The sequence below is a fragment of the Macaca thibetana genome, chromosome 1, assembly GCF_024542745.1.
Source record: "Macaca thibetana thibetana isolate TM-01 chromosome 1, ASM2454274v1, whole genome shotgun sequence".
NCBI lineage: Eukaryota > Metazoa > Chordata > Mammalia > Primates > Cercopithecidae > Macaca > Macaca thibetana.
The window spans coordinates 187,963,674-187,981,600 of NC_065578.1; the positions used below are offsets into that span (position 1 = coordinate 187,963,674).

General features: G+C 40.3%; 1 protein-coding gene and 1 long non-coding RNA gene across 21 annotated transcripts in view; one reads left to right on the forward strand and one right to left on the reverse strand.

Annotated features, from left to right (window-relative positions):
* MRPS14 (mitochondrial ribosomal protein S14) overlaps positions 1-17,927 on the forward strand; it is an 868,813-nt gene that overhangs the window by 576,287 nt on the left and 274,599 nt on the right. The window lies entirely within an intron of this gene.
* Positions 1-17,927, reverse strand: part of LOC126941210 (uncharacterized) — a 105,506-nt gene that overhangs the window by 74,632 nt on the left and 12,947 nt on the right. The gene's annotated exons all lie outside the window — the stretch shown is intronic.

Sequence of the window (17,927 nt, forward strand, 5' to 3'; positions counted from 1 at the left end):
TTTTGTATAGTTTTGAGTCCTTGATCAGCCACAGAGACGGTGACTCACTGCCCACCTCCTTCCAGCCTCCTCTCCTGGCTCCCTCAACCCTGAAGTGCCCAGGGGTGGTCTGATCCCCAAGGCTCTAGTGCCATCTATGGGTACTGCCGGAGAACATTTGACAGGTCTGGCATGCTGAGCCAGCCTGCCCTCCACTCAGTCAGCTCCTCCGCTGCCAGGTCCTGTTGCTCTGCCTGGGAGCAGCTGCAGCTAATGCACCATTAGCCACTGCCTCTCAGCCTTGGTCACTTGGAAAAACCTTTTCCCTTTCTGTCCCTGGACCCAGTGCTAATGTAAGATCAACTCTCACCTCTGGGTTACATTAAGTAAGACCCCAGTCAGGGAACAGCCCGAAAAAGAGAGTGGTGAGGGGAACTTCTTCCAGTCAGTTCCAGGCGCACAGGCAGTCAGGAAGTGCAGAGATAACTGAGTAATGGCGTCGGGTAAGCACCGCAAACCTAGACTTGCTCTCCCATGCTGGAGTGGGCAGGGGGATTTTAGGAGCCTGTCCAGGGGAGGTCGTATGACAACAGAAACTATCCAAGGGAGAAAAAAAAGAGGTGGAAGCCACATGAACCAGGGTCGGAGGCATGAAACAGCATAGCCTGCTGGAACGTGGCCAGGAGTGGTTTAGTACTCATGTTTGCTTGGAGTTCAATAACAGAGCCAGGAAGAGACCGGGCATTGTGAAGACCCCAGACCACAAAGGAGAGACCTTTCTCCACCTTGCATGTTAAAAGGGAGAAATCATGGGTACTTTAAAGAAGGAACAGAATCCCAACCCTGGAAATAAATTTTTTAAAAGGCTCATTCTTCCTAGTCTTTTTTAGACACCAGCAGGCTTCTTCACACCCCTGGGGCCATGTGTCAAACAGGGACAAAACTCCAGCCACACGGCCATCTATCATAGAAGGCCTCTCACAAACACAGCAGGCAAGGCACCTTTCTTAGCCTTTGCCCTGTGCCACGTTTCCTCTTTTAATCCTCATTTCCTAAAAACAAAACAAAACAAAACAAACAAACAAAAAAACACAATTTCTGGAATGTCAGACCATGGTGGCCCTTTAAAAACAGTCACATTTCCTGGTCCTGTTTTAAATAAGCCACTCTGGAAACCTATAGCTCAGGATTATGGGACTAGAGGAGTGACTGCTGTAATATTGAGATAAAAACCTGTCACTTGAATCTTGTCCTGTACTTTGTTGTCTGGAAAATGAAAATGGAAACTAATGCTATATAGTGAAACTTAAAGGAACTTTAGTAATTAGTATTTATTCCTGAGGTTGCTGAATTATGTTCTAACTTAAATGAGTATAATTCACCCATTGCTTAAGACCTCTGGGTACATTTACAACCATCTGAACACAGATTTAATTATTGTTGTGTTATGGGAACGAAGAACTGCCAGGGGGTAATATTAAAAGTGGATTATTAAGCAAGAGAAATGTTGGGAACATTAGTAATCAGTGCAATTACCCAGTAGCATCTTCTTGCCTGTAATACCCCCAGTGTCCCTGGGGACGTGTGCTTTAGCAGTGGCCCCTTTGCCAGTCAGCAATAAGACATCACCACAAATTAGGGCCCTTTGGGCCTGTATCTTTCCACTCATGTGACTTATACAATATTCCCATTGCCTGGGCTTTCAAAGAATTATAAAAAGGGTATGCGTTGGACTTGTAAAGCTACACATAAATGAGTCTCTTGTTCCTCTTCACTCATCTCATCACCTACATTCAAAAAGTACCTACTGTATACCAGATCCGATACTGATGCTGGATATACAAAAAGATGAAAGGCCTGCACACCCCCTGCTCCTCCCGGAAGAGATTTGGTCTCTCTCTGTCTCTCTCTCTCTTTTTTCCCAGTTAAAAAAATTCTTTTATTGAAACTTTAATACCAGTTTGTATTAGTAAGGATTCTCCAGAGAAACAGAACCAACAGGAGATTTACAGAATGTGTGTGTGTGTCTGTGTGTGTGTGTTAGAGAGAGAGAGAGAGACAAAGAGAGAGAGAGAGAGATTTATTTTGAGGAAATGGCTTATGTGATTATGGACACCAAGAAGTCCCACAATCTGAGTCTGCAAGCCACAGACTCAAGAAACCTGGTCATGTAATTCAGTTCAATTCCAAAGGCCTGAGAATTAGAAAAGCCACTGTTGTAAATCCCACTCAAATCATTAAAGAAGAAAAATGTTTCAGCTTAATAGGTGGACAGAAAGAAAACAAAAGGCAAATTCCTCCATCTTCAGCCTTTTTGTTCTATTCAAGTCCTCAACGGATTGGATGATGCCCACTCACATTAGGGAGAGCAATCTACTTTACTCTGTACCCCAATTCAAATGCCAGCCTCATCCAAAAACACTTTTGCAGACACACCCAGAAATAATGTTTAATCGAGGCACCCTGTGGTGCAGTCAAGTTGACACATAAAACCAACCATCACACAGCTGCAAGGCAGTAAACAAACCAGGTATGGTTCCTTTCCCAGGGACGTTCCTGCTGGTGGGGAAGTCATTCTCTAGAAAGAGGTTCAGCAATCCATGGTCAGTGGGCCAGACATTCTCTTTTTGACTCTTTCCTTTTCCACCAGTTTTTACCAAACTCCCTACTCTCTAATTCAGATATTTCACACATACGCAAGGCTCCTTGCTTCAAAGTTTTTAAAATAGATTAAAGTAAACTTTCCAAACTTATGTTTATGTGTTCATGAGAAAATGGAAAGAGATATACAGTGAAAAAACTCAGTTAATTAGGATGAGGGTTGTCATTTCAACATTGACAATATTTTTTTAAAACTCAGACACATTTCAAACACTTCTAACACTTAAAAAAAAAGTGGCAATTAAGGAGCCTCTTGAATCCAAAAAGTTGACAGGACCTTCTAAAAAAAACTGATTACTGTAGAATCTTCCCCAGGGGCAGGGACCAGGGGCCAGTGCAAGGTATGGATCAACCTTTAGATGCTGATACCCTCTAATGCTTTAAATAAAAATCATTATCATCAGAGATCACTGCTAGGCATTCATTCACAGCTGTGCTCTTCATGACAAACAATAAGCTCTTCAGAGGTTTCTGGCAAATACGTGTACATTGTAAGAAATGCAGTAGCAATTATGAAAATTCAGTATGCTAGCTGCACAGGAAATTTAAAGATCCAAGATAAACAATGAAAACTATGAGGAATGCATATATTATGGCTGCATGCAGGTAATACCTGGCTTGATTTGTGAGCCCACTCGCTGTTTATGACATCCCCCCCCCCGTCCCCACTAAATAAAAACCACAAAATAATAACCAAAGTTTGTATTTACAACCAAAGCTACACCGAAACAATTGGCACCAATAACAACCTGGGTTGCAATTAAAGGTAACTCAGTTGACATATTGACTTGGAAAAGCAAGAGATGATTAAAGAAGTCAATGTGGAATGGCCTGCCCTCCTAGCCTCCCCCAACCCCCATCCAGTACCATTTAAAGAATTTGAGACATATTCACATAAATCTGGTTTTTTCTTTCAACGAAATGACCTGAATGTTAACTCAGTTTGAAATGTCCACGCTACAAAGCAGTGTTTCAATATAGCAGTACTATTAACATTTTGGTCAGATAATTCTTTGTTGTAGGGACCTGCCCTGTGCTGTTACCCACTAAATTCCAGTAGGACCCCTGCCTCCCACCATGTTGTGACAACCAAAAATGTCTCCCGACATTGCCAAATGTCCTCTGGGGGGAAAAAATCACCCTCAGTTGAGAGACACTGTTATAGGGAGATTTATCACAGAAAGAAGAGATAACTTCAATCCAGGCTTCGTGGAAGCAACATTTCAAAAAGCTTCAGGCCGGTTCATTTCAGCCAAAAAGACAAAAGGATCGCCCAAATGGAACATTGTTATAGCTTTTCTATTGAATTTGTCTTTATATAGTTTATAAATGTTTGAAAAGTTTATATCTGTGTTTTATTTTAGTTTCATTTTGTTGGGATTACTCTGGGTATTTTTGTGGTATGACATTAGATTCCAAGTGGAACTGATAAAATGACACTTACAGAAAATGAGAGTTTGTCTTACAATGGTTCGATTTGTCATGGCTCCCCAGGAATCAATTAGATTTCAAACCACAAGTCACTTGTAAATTAGACCTTTGGCTCTGTTGCTTCACCTGATGGACAATAATAAATGGTATTGATTGTTTAAGATCCCCAAATACTTCACAATCTCATATGTCCTAAAGGTTTCTTAAGAAGAAATACAGGGTAATTAGGCACTAAAGATAGAAGGAAGAGAAGATTTTGTGCCAAAATTCTACCTAAGAATGATATTCAGGTCCAGGATTGCAGTCAACAAAGCAAGGAAGGCCAGTATCACCACCCAAGCTCCCCAGGAGAAAGTGAATATCTAAGTCGCATGCCTAAGGGAGCGTTCCATGATGTTAGAGAAAGCAAAGGGCTAACCAGCTGTAGTCTCAGCTTGTGACAGAGGAAAACACCCTCAGCTAAGCCCCTTTACCAAATTCATCCTCCCAAATAAGAAATCCAGTACACAGAAAGGAAGAGACCAGGGGCAGGGGAGGGTGGGGGCAGATGTTCACTTCTAGCTTTTTTAGAGATGTTTCAATGCTGATTTTTCTTTCCAATTGTCCTGGCCATGCCTGCTGGGCTACTTGGTCCAGTTTTGTTTTAAACAAATGTAGTCACCACAGTAGATCTTTGTAATGGTATGTCAGTTGTGAAGATCACCTGGGATTGGGTCAGCATGTGAATGTGACTGACATCAACGGTCCTCACCTCTACTTCTCTCGGCCAGACAGACAGAGCAGTTCAGTCTCTCAAGAAACTCTGATAAGGTCCCTTCCTGCAAGGGTGAACCTTGCACAGAGCTCACAGCAAAGAAGGACAATTTGAGGTTCACGTCTTGGTGCGAAAGGAGGTATGCTGCTCTCCATCATGATCTTGTTTATCACAGGGTCTTCTTCCAGAAGGAGAGCCAGTGAAACATCCCCAAACAGGTCTCTCCTGTTAGTCTGGCTGCAACCCACTAGCTGATTTGCAGAACCATTTATTTCTCTTCCAAGACAAAAACACTCTGAGGAGAAAAGACCTCCAGCTTGGCAGAGTAAAGGGTTTATTTTCTTCGCAAAGGGCTGGAGAGGATTGAGAAGCGATTGGGAAGGCACCGATGAGAAGAGAATTCCCCTCATCTGTGACCTCTTTAAGGGAAGAGCCTGGGCTTTCCATTTCTATTTCCAGTATTTAGCCCAGAACTCTGTTTGGACTCAATATAGAATTGATGTAAACTGAATTGAATCAACCCTATCTTCTGTCTATGAAAGAAACTCAATTAACAGCTTTTAGTACTGTAAAATTTAGGACAGATCCATAAAATATTCAAGAAGAGCAAATGTTAAGACTATCTGAGGAGCAGAGGAAAGAACATTGCATCTGACGTCAAAAGACCTATATAGTTGTATAAGTTTGTTCTCACACTGCTATGAGGAACTACCTGAGACTGGGTAATTTATAAAGGAAAGAGGTTAAATTGACTCAGTTCCGCATTGCTAGCGAGGCCTCAGGAAACTTACAATCATGATGGAAGGCAAAGGAGAAGCAGGCACCTTCTTCACAGGGCAGCAGGACAGAGTGAGTGCAAGCAGAGGAAATGCTAGACATAAAACCGTCCGATCTTGTGAGAACTCACTCACTATCACAAAATCAGCAAGAGGGAAACTGCCCCCATGATCCAATTACCTCCTCCTGGTTCTGCCATTGACACGTGGGGATGATGAGGATTACAATTCAAGGTAAGATCTGGGTGGGGACACAGAGCCAAACCATATCAGTAGTCAACCTCGTTCTGCCTGTTACTGGTAGTTTGCCCTAGGATAAGTCCTTTTGTCACTCAGAAGCTTAGTGTCCTTCTCTGTAAAATGGGATTAAGAATAATGTCCTTCCTACTTCACAGACCATTGTGAAGGGCAAACTATAAAATGGGCAGAAAAATGCTTTACAGCAGATGTTCTTACAACTGAGAATGTGTTAACTTGGTAGAAGTTAAATGGTGTTGAAAACCAGCCTTAAATCTCAAATATCTTCACAACAGTGTTATGGCCTGAAATTTCACTCACCTGGTTCTCCAAAACAACTTATTGCCTCAAAGAAATGCTGTGGGCAAAATAAGATCATCAACCTGCTATCAAAGGTCAGCTGATAGACACCTGACAACAGAAAGGGGACAAGGGTGGGGTTGGAGCCAAAGGGAACAGAGGACGCAGGAGTGGGACAAAACCTGCACATCTGACGCCACCCCCATGACCACTCTGCAGGGGAAGAATGGTGAAGAAGACTAGGCTGTGTGCAAAGCCAACCCAGTATGTTTCTGAGCCACAGGCTCTCTAAGGACAGTCGGGTTCCAGTCCATTCCTCCACCACCTGTACTGCCCCAGGCCCTCAGCAGCCATCACAGAGAGGTAGTTAATGGCAATCCTTCAGATATGTGGGTTGAGGGCACCTGACTAAGAGCCCTTGTATTTTTCAAAACTCTTCCCAGGAGACCACGCCGCTGGTTGAGAGGCCTGCTGGGTTCTCGAGGTAGCTCTCAAAGGGCGTGCTTTAATAGTATAGATGATAACTTCTAGGAGGGGGCTTTTGAGTGACTCCTAAGGATTGTGGATTTCTGTTGTGTTGAGTGGGCTGCCTGGGAACCAAGGGACAGAGAGGCAGAGCACTGCCATCAGCACCTTCCTCATATCCCCCTTGTAACTACAGTCTTAGCCCCAGTTCTACATAGGTATGAAACAAATGTTTAAAGAGTTTTCATTTGAAAAGGCAGACATTATTCTAAATACCTACATTTCTCCACCCAGCTTTGCCCCCAAACTTTGCACAATAGCCCCACATAGGAAGGAATGTCTGCTTCTGCCCCTCAGAACAAATCCAAATCTTCCCACTGACAGAAGTGTGGGCTATCAGAGAAGGTCCCCCACTCCACCCCACTGACTGTGAGCTAGGAACTGGGCTCTCTATGGCCCCAGCCTCACCCCAGCGGCCTGGAAATGGGGAAACAGCTTGTCGCATCCCAGCGCTGATGCTGCCTGGCAATATAAAAGAGCATAAGGCTCATAGCCACCTTGAGAATCATTCACCTCTCCCAGCTCCTGACCTATAAAAAGAAAAGGAACAGAAACTATCACATTCACACCCGTTCCTGCTTGCACCCAGGTGGTACAGACAAGTTTGCAGTTCGTTGAGTTTGTTGCTTTCACTCTGGCGGTGTTGTGTGGGCTGTGACAGATGTGCTGGGGCACCAGGGCCTCTCTGCTGCAGTTTCTCCATCAAGGTACGATATTTACACACTGAAAGCAAGACAGCACCTCCTCACACATAGTAAGGCACATACTGCCGAAGAGAGCCCTGGCAGGGTCTAACAGATGACCATGTCCTTCAATGCATCTCCACTGAGCCACCTAAGTACTCCTGACCTAAGGCCTTTGTTTACTGCATCATTCACTTGTTCATTCATGCATGCATGCATTCATTCATTCAATAAAGATTCCAGAACACACTCTGCTTCTTACAGGTAGCGTGCCCTGGGGTAAGTCCTTTTGTCATTTTGAAGCTCAGTGTCCTTATCTGTAAAATGGCATAAAGAATAACTACCTTTCCAAGTGAAGGTGGGGAGCAGGCCATGATGAAAAACCAGAGTGACTGGAGCACAGATGGGTGGGGATGGTTAACACAGGTGCAGCTGGGAAGGAGAGCAGGACCTAATCAGACAGGGCCATGCATGAATCTTCATCGATTATAAGAGTGGTAGGGCTGGGCACGATGGCTCATGCCTATAATCCAAGCACTTTGGGAGGCCGAAGCTGCGGATCACGAGGTCAGGAGATCGAGACCATCCTGGCCAACATGGTAAAACCCTGTCTCTACTAAAATACAAAAAATTAGCCAGCCATTGTGGCACACACTTGTAATCCCAGCTACTCAGGAGGCTGAGGCAGGGGAATCACTTGAACCCGGGAGGAGAAGGTTACAGTGAGCTGAGATTGCACCACTGCATTTCAGCCTGATGACAGAGTGAGACTCCGTCTCAAACAAACAAACAAACAAAAAAAGAGTGCTGGGAAGCCATGGGAAGTGCCCAGGCAGGAGAGTGAGATGATCATGTCTGCATTTAAAAGAGTTGGCTGTGGCTATTGTGTAAATGGTGAAGGGGTGCACAAGATTTGGGGGGAAATCAGGAATGGTTCAGATGAGAAATTAGGGTAAGTTGGACTCAGGTTGTTTCAGTAGAGCTGGGAAAATATATATCCTCAAGGGATATTTAGGAATTAAATGGACAGAACCAAACACGTGGATGAGGAAGTTACAGTGATGGTGTGTAGAACTCTGGACAGCCTGACTGGGTGGGTGGTGGCTGCCCAACTAAGGAAGAAACACTGGGTGAGAGCCAAAAACAAGAACTCCATTTGGAGCATCAGCTACAGATGCCTTCAGATATCCAAGCAAAAGAGACTGGCAGCTGCATGTGTAGGACTAAAAATCAAAGGAGTGGCCCAAGCTAGAGATATCTGAGGATCACATACGCGGTTAGCTTCATGGGCTCGTGACCTGCACAGTCACAGATGGCCTTATGCTAGAAAGGTCCCATATGTGATTTAACACTTTGTTGTCACCACTTGAAGTTTTTGAACAAGAAACTCCCACATTTTTATTTTGCACTGGGTCCCCACAAATTATGTAGGTGGTCCTTAATATTTCATGATATCAATAAAATACTGACCACAATTGAAGCTACAGACATGAATTCATTTGTTCATTCAGCAAATACACTCCAGGCATTCTTCTACGCACTGGTGAAATAGCAGAGGACAAAAGAGACAAAAATATCTGTCCTCACAGACTCTGTACAATAGTGGATGAACAAAACAAACAAATGAAATAAATTAGTACAGCACATACTATGTGAGATGGTGATAAACCTCAGAAGGTAAATAAATAAACACAGAGAGTGGATTAGTCTGCTATGGGTGCCATAAAAAATATGGTAAACAACAGTGGCTTAAACAACGAAATGTATTCTCTCACTGTTCCGGAGGTTGGAAGCCCAAGATCAAGGAACCAGCAAGTTCTGTTTCTGGTGAGTGCTCTCTTCTTGGCTTGCAGACAACTGCCTTCTTGCTGTGCGCTCACGTGGCCTTTCTGTGTGCAGGTGGACAGAACAAGTACTCTGGTGTCTCTTCTTATAAGGACATGAATCCTACTGGATCAGGGCTCCAACCTTAGGACTTCATTTAACCTTAATGATCTCCTTAAAGATCTTGTCTCCAAGTACAGTCACATTGGGAGTAAGGATTTCAACGTGTGAATTTTGGAGGACACAGTTCAGTTGGTTTCAGAGGGTGGGGTGTGTTGGGGGCAAAGGAGTATAGCAGGGACTGTTAGCTCTCCCCCAGGTCACCTGCAGATTTTGTGGGTAGTTCTCATTCATGCCAATGGCATTTCACCTCAAGCTTCAATGTTTTTCTATGGAAATGTTATGGAATGACCGTCCCCAGGAGTGATTCTCAAATAATTCGAGAAAGCAGGTGATGGATATACCCTAGCCTCCTTGCTCCTGAGCAGGACAGTTCTGAGATGTGCTCTACCTAGTTTCTCAGAGCGTCTCCCACAGTTGTGACACCACTGATTGACTTTCACCTCTTCCCTTTTCCACTTCCCTATGACCTCACTATGCTTCAGTAAATATTTATTTATATATGTGTGTGTGTGTGTGTGTATATGTATATATATGTGTGTGTATATATACACACACACACACACACACACACACACACACATACCACTGGAGAAGATTTCAATGAGGTGATATTTGAATAATGTCCCAAGAAGGCAGGGAGCAAGTCATGGGGACATCTGGAGCTCAAGTGTTCCAGACAGAAAGAACAGCAAATGCAAAAACCTCAGAGTTCCAGGCACACCAATGAAGCTGGCACAGAGAGACTGGAATGGAGCAGCAGGAAATGGGATTAGCTGGGTAAAATGTGAGGCTACCTTGCAGAGTAGTGCTGACTAATAGAATGTGAGCCACAGATAGAATTCTAAACTTTCTAGTAGTCACACTTAAAAAAGAAACAGGTGAAGTAGATTTTAATAATATACTTTGTCAATATATCCAAAACACTATTTTTTTTAACATGTAATCCATATAAAAGAATTCATCAAAAAGATTTTTTACATGCACCTGTAGTCCCAGCTACCTGGGAGGCTAAGGTGGGAGGATCACTTGAGCCTGGGACTTTGAGGCCAGCCTGGGCAACATGACAAGATCTCTACTCATCTCAAAAAGTGGGCAGGGGGCGGGGGGGTATTTTAGATTCTTTTTTTCATCACTATATCTTCAAATTCTGGTGTATAATTTATGATTGCAGTCCATGTCAATTTGGATGCTACATTTTCATTAAACATATTTAACCCATATTACAGGCTAAATTGCATTTCCTCAAAATTCATATGTTGAAATTCTAACTCCAAAGACCTCAGAATGTGATTATATTTGGAGAGAAGGCCCTTAAAGAGGTCAATATGGTAAAATGAGGCCATATAGGTTAGCCCTAATCCAAATGACTGGTGTCCTTATAAGAAGAATCCAAATGACTGGTGTCCTTATAAGAAGAGAGATCAGGGCACAGACACACACAGAAGGAAGACAGTGTAAGACAGCAGAAGATAGCCATCTGCAAGTCAAAGAAAGAGACCTCAGAAGAAATCAACCCAGTGACACTTTCATCTCAGATTTTCACCCTCTAGAATCATGAGAAAATGGATTTCTGTTTAAGCTGGCTAGTCTGTGGTACTTTGTATGGCAGCCCTAGTAAACAATTACAACCTGTATTTAGCTTTCTAAATCTAAAACTACGTAAAATTCACACTTGGAAAAGTAGATTCACACACACACGAGTTCTTCCAAATACACCTTCAAAATTCCTTATTTGCTAAGGTTCCATTTCAAGGGCTCAATAACCACATGTGACTAATGGTTACTATGTTGGACTGTATAGCTCTAGAGCCTATGGACCATAATAGCAACTTTGGTTTTTACTGTCAGTGAAGTGGAATGACATTAGAGATTTTTGCATAGAAGAATTACATCATCACTGTAGCTGCTGTGTTAAGAATAGAGTAGGAGGCAAGTATGGAAGCAGAGTGTCCAGTGAAGAGGCTAGTACAATAATTAAGGAAGAAATTATGGTTGTTTAAACCAGGGGATGCAGCAATGGAGCTGGTGAAAGTGATCTGTTTCTGGATATATTTCTAAGTGTAGCTGGCAGGATTTCCTGATGGATTGGATGTGGAATGGTAAAAGTTAAGAATGACTACAATTTCTCCCAAGCCCTGACTTTTGAAATAAGAATCTTTTAAAATTGACGTATAATTTATATACCATAAAACAGATCTTTTAAAGCTATACAATTTAGTGGTTTTAGTATACTCACGAGGTTGTACAACAATCACTAAGACCTAATTCCAAAACATTTTACCACTCCAAAAATAAACCTCTTACCCATTAGCAGTCATTCCCAGTATTCCCTCCTCCAGCTCCTGAAAATCACAAATCTACTTTATAGCTCTATGGATTTTCCCATTCTGGACATTTCATATAAATGGAATCATACATTATGTGGTTAGTTGTGTCTGGTGCTTTTCACTTCGTGTAGTGTTTCCAATGTTCATCCATATTGCAGCATATACTTCATTCCTTTTTATGGCTGGTTAGTATTCCATTACACAGATATTCCACATTTTCTCTAGCCACTCAACAATTGATGGTCATATGAGTTGTTTCCACTTTTTGGCTATTATGAATAATGTTCCCATGAACATTCATGTACAACATTTTTATGTAGAGATAAGTTTTTCTTTCTCTTGGAAACATACCGAGGAGTGGAACTGGTGGGTCATATAGCAGCTAACAATGCTTCCAAAGTACTTGCACTATTTTGCACCACCAGCAATGAACGAAGGTTTCAATTTCTATACATACTCACCAACTTTTCTTATTGCCCCGCGTTTTTTATAATTGCCATAGTAGTGGGTGCAAAGTGGTATCTCATTGTAGAAATTTACATTTTCCTAATTAATGACTAATGATGTCGAGTGTCTTTTCATGTGTTTACTGAGCACTTGTATATCTTCCTTGGAGAAATACATATTAAATTATTTGCCCATTATTAATTGGATTATTTGGCTTTTTGTTGCTGCACTGAAAGTTCTTAATATTCTCTCCATATTCTCATTCATACCTTTATCAAATACACTATTTGCAAACATTTTCTTTCATTCTGTGAGTTGCTTTTTTGCTTTCTTGATAGTTTGGTTTCAAGCACAAAAGTTTTTAATTTTGATGAAGTTCAATTTATTTTATGTTAGTTGCTTGTACTTTTGGTATAGATTTTGTCAAATGCTTTTTCTGCAACTATTGAGATAATCATGGGATTTTTCTCCTTTGTCCTTTATTACCTTGATGAATTTTCATGTGTTGAAACAACCCTGCCTTCATGGGATAAATCCCAGTTGATCATAGTGTATAACCCCTCTGTATATGTTGCTAGATTCACTTTGCTAGTATTTTCTTGAGAATTTTTGTATCTATTATCTATTCATAAGGGACATTGGCCTGTGGATTTTTTTGTGTGTGTCTGTGATATCTTTGTTATGTTTTGGTATTAGAGTGATACCAGGGTCACAGAAAAAATTGGAAAGTGTTTTCTCATATTTTTGTTTTGGAACAGTTTGTGAAGAACTGATATTAATTATTCTTTAAACATTTGGTAGAATTCATGAGTAACTTATATGGGCCTGGCATTTTCTTTGTAGGAAGGTTTTTATTACTTAATTCAATCTCTTGACTTGTTATATATCTATTGAGATGTTTTATTTCTTCTTTAGCAAGTTTCAGTAGTTTGTGTGTTTCCAGGAACTTTTCCATTTCATCTAGGCTATTGAATTTGTTGGCATACATTTTTCACAATATTGTCCTAGAATCTTTTTTACTCTTGTAAGACCAGTAGCAATGTTTTCTCTTTAATTCCACATTTCAGTAATTTGAGTCTTCTCTATTTTTTCTCAGTCTAGCTTAAAGTTTGTCAATATTGTTGATATTTTCAAAGAAGAAACTTTTAGTCTCATCGATTTTCCAAATTTCTTTATTCCATATTTCATTTATTTCTGCTCTACGCTTTATTATTTTCTTCCTATTCCTGGTCTGGAGTTTTATTTGCTTTCCTTTTTCTAGATTCTCCAGGTGACGTTTAAGTTATTGATTTTAGATCTTATTATTATTTAGTATAGGCATTCACCACTGAAAATTCCCTCTAAACACTGTATTAGCTGCATCTTACAAGTTCTGGTATGTTGTGTTTTCATTTCCATCCAATTCAAAGTATTTTCTAATTCCCTTTGTGATTAGGTCTTTAAACTATTGACTATTTAAGAATATGTTGTTTAATTCTCACGAATTTGTGAGTTTCCCAAATTTCTTTCTGTTTATTGATTTCAATTGTAGACAAAGAATACATTTTACAAGATTTAAAACCTTTTAAATCTATTAAGACTTGTTCTGTGACCTGGAGAATATTCCATGTACCCTTGAGATACTGACTTTTCTGCTGATTTTGGATGGAATGCTCTATAGGTATCTGTTAGACCTAGTTGTTTCACAATGTTTTCAAGTATTCTGTTTCTTTCTTGATCTTCTTTCTGGTTGTTCTATGCATTATTGAAAATGGGGTATGGAATTCTACAATTATTGTTAAATTGTTTCTTTCTCCTTTCAATTATATTATTTTGTGATTCTGGGCTCTGTTGTTAGGTGCACATATATTTATAACTGTTCTATTTTCTTGATGGATTAACCCTTTTGTCATTATAAAATATCTTTGTCACCAGTAGCAATTTTTGCCATAAAGTCTATTTTGTCTGATATTAATGTAGACTCTTCAGCTTTCTTTTGAGAGATTAGTTTGCATGGTACAGCTTTTCTCATTCTTTTACTTTTAGCCTATTTTTGTCTGTGAATCAAAAACATGTCTCTTACAGACAGCTTGTTATATCATTTTAAAAAATATATCCCACCAATTTTTTCCTTTGAATTAGGGTGTTTAATCTTTTATATTTATAAAACTACAGATAAGGTAGGACTTGCCTATGCCATTTTATTCTTTTCTACATGTCTTATATCTTTTTGTTCTTCTATTTCTTTCTTTTTTTCTTTCTGTTTTTTTTTTTTTTTTTTTTTTTTTTTTTTTTTTTGGAGATGGAGTTTCACTCTTGTTGCCCAGGCTGATCTCGGCTCACCACAACCTCCACCTCCCAGGTTCAAGCTCAGCCTCCTGAGTAGCTGGGATTACAGGAACCCACCACCACGCCGGGATAATTTTGTATTTTTAGTAGAGATGAGGTTTCTCCATGTTGGTCAGGCTGATCTTGAACTCCTGACCTCAGGTGATCCGCCTGCCTAGGCCTCCCAAAGTGCTAGGATTACAGGCAGGAGCCACCGCACCCTGCCACTTATTTCTTTTACTACATTTTTTTTTAGCTATTTTCTTTATAGTTTCCCTGGGTAAAGGAACCTGAAAATGAGAAGGTACTGGGAGAAGAGGAAAACTCAGGATGGTGTGCTATCCTAAAACCCAAGTAAAGAAAACATTCATAAAAGAGGGAGTGATCAATTGTGTTGAATACTGCTGAGAGAAGACTTAAGGTAAGAAGTTTATTCGTGACCTTGACAGAGGACTGATAGTAGTGGTGTGAAAACCTGACTAGAGTGAGTGAAACCCCTAGAGAAATATGGGGAGCAGCAGGACAGGGGTCTATGTTCAAGAGAAACCAAAAAGAAGTCAGATTGAAAAAGGAAAAGGCATTTCAGATTCTCTGCCTCTTCTTTCTCTAAGAAATCAAATCAAAGTGGAAAAAAATGTGTGTGTATAAAGGAGGAAATGGATTCTGAGGATATTCTCAATAGTCTGAGTTCTCTCTTCTTTGTCTGAGAAGCAGCCATATGGACCTCTGCAAATATTTGGGCATTTTATTTCAGGATGTATAATAGTTTGCGGAAACTATTTGGAAGGCCTTATAAGTATACAGTTGGCTTGGTCACAATATTCAGCTAGGGAACTGGAAGCCAGAAAATCACAGACTACCTAATAATTCAGGGACACTATAATACTTTGATGTTGTCCACCTACATAACAAACAGAGACTCTCTTAAAAGAAAAACAGTATTTTGGGGAGAATACCACTTTACAATTGGAATACACATGCCATAGTAAACTCTGTGCATAGTTGGGAAGGTAAAGGAAGACAAAGATCTTTAAAGGAAAAGTGAGGAGGATTACATAATCCTTTTTGAGATTATTATCCTTGACTACAAGGATCAGTAATAAGGGTGGTGACAGTTCAAGGTTAAACAGGTAGTTGCTGGGCAGTGTTCCTACAGAAGTATTTTTCTGTGTGTGCGTTTAAGATGGCAATGGCCTTTGTGCCATGTTGTGATTTTTGCAGTCTTTTGTGACAGTTTTTGTTTCAGCCTTTTATGCATGAGAACCTACCCATCATGGCCTTCCTTGGCTTTGTCAGGATTTTGTTTGTTTGTTTGTTTCTTTAACACAAGGGACTTTATTTTGATTCTGAAAGCTTTCACATTTCCCCTTTTTGATCAAGATCTTTCTCCAAAAGCACCAGTGATCAATCATCCTGTAGTTAGGTTTTCACTGTCCCTGGATGCTGGGATGGACCTATCCCAGATTGTTGGCCTGGTCCCTCATGGGAAGGAGTGAATGGCACCTAGGAGCTGTGTCAAAATCCTTTTGACCACATTTGAGCAACAAGGGAGGTTTGAAGGGAGTAGCTCTCAGGCTACATCTACCCCAAGTTCATTATTAAGTTCAATTTTGTCTGTTCCATAGTCTTTTGCCAACATCTCAAAATGCTGGGCCTGCATTATTTTCTCAGGAGTTATATGTCTGCAAATTTTAACAAGCAACAGATACAAAGTTTTAAAAATAAAAACACAAAGTAAAATTAATTGTAATATGCCAATCCCAGTTTGCATAACAGTTTTGAGCCATGAACCTAGGCTTAAAAAGGCAACCAATTAAATAAATCATATAACCATTATCCTGCCAAATGAAAAAGGTAAAAATTAAGAGGGGTAAGAGTCTCATTATGATAGGGAATCTTGTTCTAATATCTTGGGAAAAGCTGTCTACAGCATAAAAACATCAACTTCTTTTACTGGTTTGCAGTTCGAATATCTTTGTTTATGGCATCAGACAGTTTGATGAACTTTGTACAACCTGTACATCAACCCTGAGACTTGTTCCTTAAAATGTATCTATTAATAACTTCAGTGTATAGGACTTCCATAACAGAGCATTTCTTATTTTTGTTTTTGTGGCATGCAATATAATAACCAGAACTATTACAGATGACATATTACACTTTTAAGAATTTTATAGGGAAGGGCGCGGTGGCTTACGCCTGTAATCTCAGTGCTTTGGGAGGCCAAGGCAGGCGGATCACCTGAGGTCAGGAGTTTGAGACCAGCCTGGCCAACATGGTGAAATCCCATCTCTACTAAAAATACAAAAATTAGCCCGGCATAGTGGCAGGCATCTGTAATCCCAGCTACTCGGGAGGCTGAGGCAGGAGAATCTCTTGAACCCGAGAGGCAGAGGTTGCAATGAGCCGAGATCACACCATTGCACTCCAGCCTGGGGGACAAAAACGAGACTTCGTCTCAAAAAAAAAAAAAAAAAGAATTTCATATACAGTTTTGAAACATTTTTATTAGTGACATACCCATAAATGTAACTGGAAAAAGATCTAGTATCACTTCTCATTTGACAATGTTTCCCATATAATTTACCAAATAAGCCTAATCATTTAATATCTCTACAAGATGAGGAATACATCCTTTGAGGCTCTCCAGGGATACAACTGAAAAATCTAAACGTTAATTTTAGGTCAAAATTACTTAATTTAGAATTTTGATATGGGGAAGTCTGTCAAAGATACCCAAAGGTTTAAAACACTTGATCAAAACAGGATCACAGGTCATTGTGGAAATACTCGTTATTCATTTAACTAGAGTGATAATCAAAAGACTTCAAAAGCAATACAGAAAGTTACATGGATGCAAAAACCCTTAACCTCATCAAAACTCAGTTTCCCTAAGTAATCAAAAACCTAATAAATACAATATGAAATTATCTTAATAAAATACACAATCTTTGTTTCTCAGGCCAGTTAACAAAAGGATTTTGTTTTTATTAAAATCTTCTGGCAGTATGATTGCTTCTTTTTATGGGAAACCCACTTAGATATCCTGGAGTCAAACCTGATGAAAAGGCACTTGAATTTAATCAGACACAGGAAGAACATAGTCAAAGCTCTGAGTGTACACCGCATTATACAGGAACAGAAACAGGAAAACCAACACCTTGAGCAAGGTAATCCATGGCTTTTAGTAATAGCATGGGAAGTTTTCTGGCTACATGAAACAATTAAGACACATCAAGAAAAGCCAAGAATAGAAGGTCAAGTTATACTGGAGGAAAACATTGCTTTGCTAGGCCTTCAAGGGAAACATTTCAGTGTCAGACCATAACAGTAGGGACAGAAATAGAGAAAACGTTATAGGAGCCGGCCAAAATGTTTAAGGAGAGAGTTCTCATTCTGGACCTTCTCAAGGAGAGAAAGGAGGAGATCAGAAGGCAATGATATGTGACCTAAAAATTCCATGCAAAGAGATACAGCAAAAGCTGAACTTCGGATACATGAATCTGAGAATCTTCAAGAGGAAAACTTTACCTTGATAAGTGAAATTACCATT